General features: G+C 38.5%; 1 pseudogene; it reads left to right on the forward strand.

The window, feature by feature from the left end:
- The first annotated feature begins 5874 nt into the window (after positions 1-5874).
- LOC132267782 (small nucleolar RNA R71) lies at positions 5875-5973 on the forward strand (annotated as a pseudogene).
- The last annotated feature ends 6323 nt before the right edge of the window (positions 5974-12296 follow it).

Raw genomic sequence — 12296 nt, forward strand, 5'->3', positions numbered from 1 at the left:
GTGTAATGGCATTGGGAAACGTGGCCTATGTAACTTCTGTCGGTTTAGTCATTGAAGGAGATGACCTTTCAATTGGGTTGTGACTACGTTAGTGGGTGTGACTCTTGAGTATCATCTTCCCAACAATTAATAATACAATTAATAATTTACGAAAATAGACACAACAATTAATAATTTAAATAAACCAAATAATGCACATAAAACCAATTTAATTCAAATTTCAAATAACCAACTAAACAAATGAAAAATAATAAAATAAAAAAATATAATAAAAATAATAAAATAAATAAAAATGCAATACAATAAATATTAAAAATGCTAAGACTACCCTTTTAAAATTAGGGGTATTACAGCCCTCTCTATTTTGTTGTCACCAACGACACACGAAATTGTTGGGGCACCCGGCTCCTTATACTTTGTAGGAGTATTGTGCTGAATGATCGCACTAACATTCTCAGTTAATCTTACTTTTTTTGGCAAATGATTCTTGGAAGTGCATTTTTGAGTGTACAAATCCTTGAGAAATTTTGCATAGGGAGGGATTTACTTGATAGCATCCAAGAAAGGCAAGTTGATCTTCATTTGCTTGAAAACTTCCCACATGTCTTGAATTTTACAATTCTTATTCCCAATATGCGTCGACTCTTGGAGACGTTGAGAAAATGGAGCTTTTGGCTCATAAGAAGTTTCACATTTGGGGTGACAAGCTTGGGATTTTTATGAGTAGGATTTGGATTAGAAGAGCTGGTATTTGGATTTGGATTTTTCAAAGGAGAATTTTTCTCATCTTTGTTTCCATCAACCTTGTTTTCAACAACTCGACCACTCCTAAGGGTGGTGATTGCTTGAACATGTTCATGACTCGGTCCACTCGGAGAAGGGGTTTCGTCAATCACAAGGATTTTTAAAAGATAGGGTAGGAAGCTTACCCTTATCCTTTTGGAGCAATTGATTCATGGAGTTATCTATTTGACCTACTTGATTCTCAAGTTTAGCTATGGACTGAGTATGAGAATGAACCACTTGGAGAGTGGGTTGCAAAGATGTCTAGAGTTGTTTGTTGGAATCCATCATTTGCTTATTTAATGATTCTATCATTTGCTTGTTTGCAGCCACGATTTCATCAGTTGGGAATACATGGGGTTGATTGGAGACATTTGGATTGTATGGAGGACGGTAGCTTGAAGAGGCCTGAAATTGCCTATTTTGAAATTGAGAAGAGGGCTGATTTTAATGCCTTTGATTTTGAAATTGAGAATTTTGTGGGGCTTGTTACCTCCACGAAAAATTCGGATGATCTCTCCAACTCGGATTGTAAGTGTTGGAATATGGATTGTTTCCGGGCCTTGAGAACATGGCATTTGCTTGCTCTTGATTGGGATTGGAGAATTGCTCCGGTGTGGGGCAATCTTCCGAGAGATGGAATGGACTAGTGCATGATGCACACAGCATACTAACTGAATTTTGAGACAAGGAAGGAGATAGATATGGTGTCATCAATTGATAGAATCTATGAGCTATGGCATCCACTTGAGATGATTCTTTCCTCATTGTCTTCGGTTGACAAGGGTTGGTTTTCTTGGCATTGGTTGAGGCTGGAACCCTAAGAGAATTGTGTTGCAATGAATTCTCACTCAAATTCTCTAGTAAAGTCCATGCCTCATCCGCACTTTTGGACATGAACATCCCTCCACAAGAGGAGTCAACCATGAATCTATGGGTGTCGGTCAAACCAACATAGAAAGCTTGCACCAATTGCCATTTTGGAATTAGGTGGTGCGGACATTTCCTAAGGAGGTCTTGTAGTCTTTCCCAAGTCTCATAGAGTTGTTCCCCATCGCTTTGTGAAAAGCTAAGAATAGAATGCCTCATTAGATTGGTCTTACTCACTGGATAATATTTCTTTAAGAATTCTTGTTACAATTGAGCCCATGTAGTGATAGAATTTGCAGCAAGGGAGTTCAACAAGTATTTTGCCCTATCTTTTAAGGAGAATGGGAAGAGATGCAAATGGAGAGCATTGTCAGGGAAGCCCCTCAGCTTGATGGTAGAGCATATTTCAAGGAATTCATCAAGGTGCTTATAAGGGTCCTCATTTTCAAAGCCATAAAAAGATGGAAGCATTTGGATGGTGCTAGATTTGATTTCATATTGAGCGGCCTCAAATTTGGCATCACTATGCAAGAGGGAGAAACATAAGTGGTAGGGATGAAATGGTCCCTAAGAGTCATGGGAACCACATTTGGAATTTCGGCCCTATCATTATTAATTCCCTCATTTCTGACATTTCCTGCATTTTTAGCCATTATGTTAAATTCAGTTTCAAGTTCTCTTATGCTAGTAGATTCCCTAAGGTTTCTCTTAAGAGTTCTTTTAAGTGAATTTATGTCAATTGGCTAGTCAAGAGTTGGTAAGGAAAGTGACCTATGGCTAAACATCAACAACACATAGCACAGTCAAGACAACAATTCATCACCATCAACTTCACATATGATGTTCCCTTTCTCCTCAATTATCAAGACAGAAATGTAAATGGCCACGACAAGGACCGATGCTTGCAATTGATAATAAATAAGAAAATAACCTTGACAAGGGCTTCATAACTTAACTATTGCTAAATTTAACACATACACGATATTAACAAATCCGAAACTAGAGCTTCGAAAACTTACCTGAAGTCGTCTAGACTTACAAATTTGCTAGCATTCCCTCAATAAGCCTTCGATCCCTAGAATCTCACAGAAACACTTCAAACAAAGGTTATCGAAACTGACAAGAAAATATTCACAATCTCACAATATTAACAATCAAACCAAAGTTAATCTTAAAACCTCGTTTGCAAAACCGTTTGTAGTCCCCGACAACGGCGCCAAAAATTGTTCGGTATGACAATTATACATCAACCTTTGCAATAGCACAAATCATTGTAAAATAGGGCTATTGGTTGGGTAAGTCAAACCACTGGGACTGCTAGTTTATGGCAACCTAAGTGTCTAGAATCATTTTTAGAATGATAAAGGGGGTAATAGAGGATTTGTTGAATTGTCACTAAGATTATGAATTGAAATGTGCATAAAACAAGAATGCTAGGAAATAAGAGGCAAAGATAATAAAAATGGGAACTAGGGAAGTGAATCCGCACTAAACCCTAAACACATGCTAGATCAAGACTAAATTGGGAATAGACAATATATATGTAATGGTCAAGAATTATGTAGCAACACATAGTTGCCTTATAATCATTAAGAAGTTCACTAAATCAACACAAGAATGATCCATTGAAAGCTAATACATTTGAACTACCTAACTAGGGTGTAGCATCAAATACACTATCTTAAGCAAAAGATCATCAAGCATTTGATCAAATGATGAAGCACATGAAGCTAGGAATTTAGCATAAACCATCAAAAGGATTACCTAAGCAATGGACTATCAAAGTTCTCTATCAACATGCCATTAAACCATTTCATAACCTTATTTCCATTGTCACTATGAAAACATAAGCAATATGATTAATATAAGACATCATCTAAAACAAGATAATCAACTTAGAAAAATCATTCATATACATCAACATCCATTACAACAAATGAAGTGCTCTAGATCATGAAAAGACCATAGATTATACATTGCAATCCCCAAATTAGAACTAAGCTAGAACATGCTTACAAGGGAGGGCTTCATCACCTCCCTAGAGGAAGAGTTAGTTACCCATGGATGCCCTAGAAGAAGGAAGAAGCTTGGGGAAAACTCCTATTTTTCGAGCTTAACCTTGTAGCCACACAAAACTCTATCCTCTCCTCCTTTCTCTCTCCTCTCCCCTTGCAAAAATATTATGAGATCCCCTTTTTATGGATCCCCCTTCCTTTTTGTAGACATGATGTCTACCAAACCCCCCACAAAACAAGGCTCAACATTTTTCAAAAGAACAACTCCAACCAACTCATAAAAGAGGGAAATCAGAAATTGAGAGAATCAAGGCACAAGTGGGTCTGCAATGTTCCTTCAAGCGCTCGAAGATTGCAGTACGAGTGCTCGAAGATGCCTTGGAACAAAAACTTATTGGCTTGAGAACATGGATGAGCGCTCGAAGAAGGGTCTTCGAGTGCTCGAAGAAGCCTTAAGTCCTTCTGCCTTGGTTTGGAGCACTCGAAGCTGAAGTAGGAGCACTCGAAGCTTCTTTGGACCATTCTGTTATGATTTGGAGCGCTCGAAGCTTCTTCGAGCGCTCTTATGACATGGAATAGCTCACGTGGATTTCTCATATGTGCCGCATAAGCGCTCGAAGGTCGTGTTTCGAGCGCTCGAAGATGCCTCAGAATGCATTTTCTTCTCCTTTTGCTATGGACATCTTTTACTTGGATTTAGCATTGGCCTATTGAGAATCATTTACCCCTTTTTCATTGTAGAAGGACTTCATGGACCTATTTTAGTAGATTCCTCTTGGAGATCTCCGGATGCAAACACCCGGAATGATTTGCTCTTCAACAAGCCTTCGAAAACTTCCATTTAATTTCCTTTTTTTTTTATTTTTTTTTTTGCAGACAAACCTGAAAATTGCACAGAACAAAGAACTGGAGAAAATATATACAATTGAACTACAAATGGACTTAACTAATGCAAATAAGGGCGCTTGAATATGCAATATTCGGCGCTTATCATTTATGAATAGAAATGGATCCTTTCAAGGCATATGGAAATAGAGCCTTTGGCCCAAAAACCTTTTCAAAGTCATTCTTCAAAACATCTTCAACACAAGAATTTTTTAAATCCTTTTTCAAATCATTTTTCAATACTTTCTTGACAAAGGGTTCATGCACATGCAATGAAGGAGGAGTAGAATATGAAACGGGACGGGTGTCAACTTTTGGTTGCACCAGTTCACTCTCTTCATTAGAAACACCTACTTAGTTGTCAACAATTTTTTCACTCCTCAAGGTTGTCACCGCATTAACATATTCAATTGTGTGACCTTCCGATGAGGAATTGGTCTCCACCACAAATTGTTGGTTTGGTGGGGTATTTAGAGGCATCTTCCCTTTCTCTCTAGCATTCAAGGTACTAGCTATTTGTCTGACTTGGGTTTCTAGCATAGCAATGGATTGAGAATGGGAATGAAGTAATTGAGTATTGGCCTCTAAAGTACCTAATGCGGTCAACACTTTTTCCTCAAAAGCGGGACTCCTAGAATTTCCTTGAGAGTAAGAAGATTGATTAGGAAAATGAGAATTAGAAAATTAATTTCCATGTGATGATTGAAATGATCTATAACCTTGGGAACCTTGGCTTTGCATTGGAGGTGGAATATACTTTCCTTGAAAACCACCTTGGGGAGGGTTTGAGCCTTTCCCTTGGCTTTTCCAAGAGAAGTTTGGATGGTTCCTCCATCCGGGATTGTAATGTGTGCCATAGGGATTATTCCCTTGGTGAACAAAAGTGGCATTTACTTGTTCTTGGTGCTTATTTTACACATGTCCATGGGGACAATTGGAAGTAGAATGTAAAATACTAGAACAAGTCATGCAAGATTCATTTGAAACGTGATCAGTATGATTAGGGGAGGAAGACACTTGATTCACCGAATTGTGGTTGACCAAAAATTGATCAAACCTTTGAGATAAAGACTTGACTTTGGCAGCTATGTCATTGGAATTGTCAACTTGATACAAGCTAACATTCTTCCTTCCACTTAGATTTCTACCATTCTTGGAAGACAAAGATCTATGCATTGCATTCTCACTCATGCTTTCATAAAGATGCCATACATCATCCTCATGTCTATCAAGATAAGAACCTCCCATAGATGCATTAACCATACCCTTGAAACTATCTGACAAACTTTCAAAGAAAAATTGCACCAATTGCTATTTAGGAATGTCATGATGTGGACACTTGTTACGCAAATCATTAAGGCGCTCCTATGCCTCATGAAATAATTCCCCTTCCTCTTAAGAAAATTTTCTAATTGAAGTTCTCATGGCATTGGTCTTTGAGACTGGATAGTACTTCTTCAAGAACTCTTGTTGCATTTCTGCCCAAGAGGTTATCAAAAAAGGCCTAAGATTATTGAACCAATATTTTGCCTTATCTTTAAGGGTAAAAGGAAAAAGTTTTAATCTCAAAACCTCTTCCGGCATGTCCGTGTATTTCACAGTGGAACACACTTCAAGAAACTCATCCAAATGCTTGTAAGGTTCTTCACTTGGAAGTCCATGATAGTTAAAAAGCATTTGAATAGTTTGCGGTTTAATTTCATAGTGATGTGTTCTAAAAAGAGGTAATTGAATGCATGTAGGTGCATTATATTCATTTGGCACATAATGGTCACGTAGAGCAAGAGGAGGATTCATAATTGGGGGTCCAACATAAATACCTTGATTCCTTTGAATAATGGGAGATTATGGAGCAAAAATTGGCCGAGGCATTCCCAATGGAACTTGGCTTTGTTGTTGTGGTGGAATGAAAAGTCTCGGCATGCCTAATGGTACTTGAATATTGTCATGATGCACATTAGGGAGGAGGACGCCTTGTTGGTCTATGTGACCAAGGTCCTCCACACGGTCCTCATTTTGCTCCTCCATTGATGAAATGGAGTGACTAAAATTACCCCTTCCCTTAGAATTACGAACAAGATTCAAATTAAGTGGGACAAGAGTAGGATTTAATGACCTATGACCATGCATGCACAAACAAAACAAAAATAAGTAACAAGTAAGTAGTAATCACTTCATCCCCACAACAAATCAATCAACAAACATCCTCCACATACGATGATCCCATACTCCCATGCTTTCAACAATATGCAAGGAAAATTAAATTGCCTCAACGCGGGCTCACGATCTATCTAAGAAATGAAAAACTTGCCTCCACGCGGGCTCACGATTTAACTAGAGATTGAGTTTCAAAAATCTCACAAAGGGTCCTTAAGCACCTTCAAATGAATTTTCAATTTTTCTTTCTTTGCCTTGTTTGCTTTGCAAATTTATTTATTTATTTTTGAGCTTTTTATGCTCTTGCTTAGCTTCACTTGGCTTCTTTGCTTCTTTAATTCCCTTTGATTTGCCTTCTTAGCTCAATGCACCTAGCCAATCAAGAACAAATACAATAAGTAACCAAAATAAAATAAAAATAAAAACATGGTCAAAAGAGTATTAATACCTAATTAATTTCCAAAGATGACGGTGCCAATCCCCGGCAACGGCACCAAAACTTGGTCTGGTCCTCGTCTTATCTACAATAAAATGTGGTCAAGTTTAAATTTGTAAAATACTACTACCACTTCCAACTAAAAATATAGCTAGTGTGAGTAGGGATCGTCCCAAGGGATCGGAGGTGTGTTTGTGGCAGAAATTAATGTCGAATTAGTAGGTCGAGTGATCAAAGATGATTGGTGATTGTTTAGCTAAACTAAAATGCAATTAAAGATTAACGCAAGTAAAAAGAGTAATCTAGAGAGTAGGGAAAAGATATAAAAAGAGGTCTTGGGGCATAGAGACACCACTAAGCTTTACTTTATCAGACACTAGCAATTATACATTAAGGGGGAAATTTAAATTGTAACTTAGGTGTGTGTGACATCAATTGAAACTAAGTATGGAAGACAAATAAGTATAGTTTGTCTAGTCAGTTAAATGAATAGTACAACCTATCAAATGAGACCAAAATCCATTCAATTAATCCACACACAAATATTTAAAGAAATACACTCTTTGCATTCACAAGTATGGAACACCAAGAAATAAGCATGGATTGGTCACCTACCTAAAAATTTAAAGTAATTATACTACACTAGACTAGAGACATGAAATTAAACTAATTAAACTAGAGATGTGATACAATCCATCAAGAAACAAGTGTGAACCATCAAATAAATCTCAAGAGTGTTTAATTAAGCACTATGTCTTGAGCATCACTAGACTAACATCATCAACACACATAAACATGCATCAATTCCATTAAATCTAGAGAAAAACACTTGAACATCAATTCTAGCATACATAGATATATGACTAGAGCTAAATGATCAATTGACAGCATTAATCCATACAAATCAAGTAAAAATCATAAGATCTATATTTATTCATGGTCAAAACATCTATTACAACTAAAATCCCCAAAAATACGTAAAAGCTAAGTTTGAAAAGCAAGCCTAGGGGCCATCTTTAGCCCTAAGAGAAGGATTTAGCCACTCATGGTAATAGACATGAAACCCTCAAGGGCTAGCTTGGAGGTTGGCATCATTATCTTCATCATTTGCTTTCTTCTTCAAAACCCTAGTTTTAGAGAGGAAAATTTTCTATTTTATAATTGGTAATCAAAAACTCTCTATTCTTATAATGATTATTCAATAAATCAATTACACACTCCTTTGAGTAAGGACTAAGTCAGAATAATAGCATCTAATTGGAGGAAATTTGCAACTATGCAAGGTAGGTGGAAAACGGCAGTCAGGAATTAGACAACTCACCGCCAGCAGCACTTTTAATCGATCGAAGATGTTCAATTGATCAAACACTTGAGCTTCGATTGATCGAAGCTAACGTGGCACAAAAATATCTTCAAACTTTATCGAAATGGTTGAGTTAGCACCGCCTTGATTTCGATTGATTGAAGATCACTTCGATTGATCGGGACTACCCTTTGGTTGATCGAAGTTTCCCTTATGCATTTTTCTTAGCTCTTTTCCAACTTTGCTCCTTAGCTCCAAAAATGATCTAAATGGCTCTTGTGATCCTGTTTGAACATTATTCACCTGAAATAGGCAATAACACAAATAAGTATCAAAGACACGAAAATAAGATAGATGATTGGACTAGAATACCCTAGCTTAGGTGCTAAAATGCATCACATTTGAGCACTCATCAATGTTGTTCATCTATTGGGGCTGTATGTAATGGGAGAGAATTTACTGTGCCTATGGTGTTGGATGAGGCATAGTAGGTGCTCCTGGATACATTGGAGGATGGTTTAGAGAAGACTAAATTTTATGGATCTTTCTTTGGACCCAATGGGGGTGTGCATGAAGAAAGGAGTGAAGGGGTGAAGAAGAGCACAATCGGGGCTTGGATTTATTATTTCTTCAAAGACTTTCAGCCCTCATTCAAGGGTGACAAGTCGCAGCATCTGTCGGTCGATAGAGACAAAATTGGGCACCCAGCAGAGTTAGCCACTTATGTGTTATGTTGGTTATCAAAGTATATTTTTCCAGGGACTTTGGACGATTCTCCTCTGAGTAGGTGGTGCCAAGTGGTGGTTAAAATAGCCAATGGGGTTACTCTTCCTTTGGGGCCATTATTTTTGGGCACGCTATATCAACAATTGGTCATGATGGCAGAGGTTTTCAACAAATGTTCCTTTACGAGCGTTTCCCTTCATATGGTCCTGTACCTCTAGAGTTAGGAAGTCCTCGAGGGGCATAAGGGAAGCGTTGGGTTGGTCGCAGCTGGAGAGTGCCCTTAGATAATATAATTGATTCATAACCAGAATTCATTTAGGCCTTACAGAGACGAAGTGGTTGGCATAGTTGATGTAGAGTTGTATTGGGAAGAGTCGAGGGTGTTCAATCCGAGACAAATTCCCTGTGATCGGGATGAGCAGTCTTTCGCGCTGGCGGTGACCCCATATTATGTGCCTGGGCGGTATGCTGAAGGTATATAATCTGAAGCATGTGCTAAAGCAGTTTGTTTTTGACCAAGGTGTACCAGGGGCCTGTAATCTTGTAGAGAAGTATGAGGAGTTGGAAGAGACTCTGTATCAGTTCTCTATATAGTATGATTTGACAGAGGAAGGTATAGAGCATGTTGTGATTCCCTCTTGATTTCACGTGGGTGATATTACTGAGGGCTATCGATTATTCTGGTTGCTGTGTCTGGAGGCATTCAAGACGTTTGGTTTGCAAGCGCCCCAGCCATGTGAGCCTGTACTAATTTAAAAGGATGATGTGTCCCTGCGCATGCCTCGCATAGGGGTGCAAGGAAATCGTTCGATAATGGTGCCTTTGGCCTCGGAGATGGGTGAGGTTGTATATGCTATAGTGGGAGAGGAAGTTGTGACTGGGTTTCCTATCAAGCCCAGGCAGATAGAGGCAAGGCTCCCGCCGAGCCAAGTGTAACTAGAGATAGGGCTCCCTTCGAACCAAAGACAACTAGAGGTTAGGTGAGGGAGACGTCCTCAGTTAAGGATAGTAACCAGCCGATCATAAATCTGGTTCGTCATAAATGAAAAACAGCTGTGGTTAATCTATCGGAGAGTGAAAACTCAGAGAGGGTAGTGCTTATAAGTGATGATGAATCTGACCAAGCTGATGGTTAAGGGTTTGGGGATTCCTTGACTGCTGAAATTGTCTTCGGTGGTAGTTTTGGGGCAGCAGTGGCAGCTGGTGGTTCGAGGAGCGAGATCTTGAGGCATTTGATGACAACAGATACTTCACCAGTAGTAAACGTGGTAATGGGTGAGTATCTGATTTGTTTAAGTACTTTATTCATTGTATAAACAAATAATGATGTTGAAATATAATGGGTGCTATAAAAATTATAACAGGTAATCGACCATTATTGGAAATGAGGCCCAGAGTTCGAGTAATTCGTATGCCATAGGTTGATGAGCCCATGATACCAAGGGCACCTGCACTGTTGCTCTTAGAATATCAGCCACTCGCAGACCCTGTGGAGATTGAAGAGGTAGGAGAACATTCATTTAGAGATACTGTGGCAATCGAAGACGTGGAAATAGAGGGTGGCGTGGGGGGGGGGGGGATGGGGGGAAATGGACTTGAGAGGCTACCACTGCCATCCTCATTAGAGAGATCAAACAGTGCTATCCACAAGTGATCAACAAATGATGAGGTAGAAAGTGGTAAGAACAGTGCAACAGGGAGTGCCCATTACAACAATGTATTCAACTTGAATAAAATGGATGAAATTGTTATTACGGGGGACCTGAGGGGGAAAAGGGCTTTGGGCACCGTATTGGGGATATCCAGCAATGGGATGCATCAGGTTTTAGTGGGGGGGACAGGTGGAGCCATCGTGGACATGGAGGAAGTGGTTATATGACCGGAAGTGCCTTGGCGTGGGGTAATGATTTGTGCGGAGTATATTCCTTGGCGAGAAGCAGCTGATCGAGTGCATCCTGTGATGGATCAAGCTCTTAGAGGAAAGCATCCAGTTCTTCGGCGGTGTGGTTACGAGGCCCTAGGTACAGTTCTTCACTTAGGGCTTGGATGAGCCCTAAACTTGTGTAATAAAACCTTTTATCTTTCAATTTTGGGGATTATGTATTGTAATTAGTGCTTGGTCTTGTGAATTCAAACTTGGTTATACCAAGGTTTATATTAATAATTCTTTCAATTGATTCTTATATTGGTTACATGTTGTCTTATGTGTGATTAATTGAGTGTTAATCTCTAAATTGAGTACTCTTTGTAATTGTGCTTAGTGATGGCCATGCATGGTTTCTATTGGATACAACTTCTTATAGTTTGATGGATTATGCTTAGTCTTAATGGGTTGTGCTAAACCTTAGAGTAATTGTAGTTAGGTAGACAATTCATGCTTGATTTTGATAGTTCATGCTTATTCATTACAATTTGTATTATCTTCTTGATTATTAATATGTGTTTGTAGCCACATTTCTATTACAAAGTGTTTTCCCCATTAATTGAAGGCATTTGGTATAATTGTATAGTTTAGTGGTGTAATCCATGCCCTAAGCCTCTCTCCTTATTACTTCAATCCAAGTTTACACTAGCTTTATTTCATTTGCATGCTCTGCATAGTAAAATCATCATTAGTCTAATCAAACTAATCACTATCTTTTCAATCTCACGCTCATTGATGTTAAGTGAAATTCCAATCCAATGATCCTAATGGACAATCCCTTCCCACTATACGAAGGCATAGTTGTTTAGTGGTTTTATAAATACAAAAGTTGATTGACACGCGGTCGCTATGCTTTGCTAAAAAATGTGTAGTGATTGTGGTTCAAGGAAAACCTTGTTGGTCAAATTTAAATATATAGAAACCACTACTACTACTATTACTACTAATGTAACAAGAGTGAGTAGGGATCGTCCCAAGGGATTTGCAAGATATTACGGAATCGAATTCGGGTTAGTAGGTTGAATGGTCAAAGAGAGGGTTAGTTGGTTGAATTAAGCTAATGATTCAATTAATAACATGCAAATTAAGAACAATCTAAAGAGTAAGGTATAGAGAATGAGAGAGAAGTCTTGGGGCATAAAGTTCACCACTAAGCTTCACTTCACTAAACATTTAGCATTTGTTAATTTAGGGGGA

This window comes from Cornus florida, unplaced genomic scaffold (assembly GCF_030987335.1).
Source record: "Cornus florida cultivar Cherokee Brave unplaced genomic scaffold, ASM3098733v1 CherokeeBrave_3.0.0_Hap2_Chr07, whole genome shotgun sequence".
Lineage (NCBI taxonomy): Eukaryota > Viridiplantae > Streptophyta > Magnoliopsida > Cornales > Cornaceae > Cornus > Cornus florida.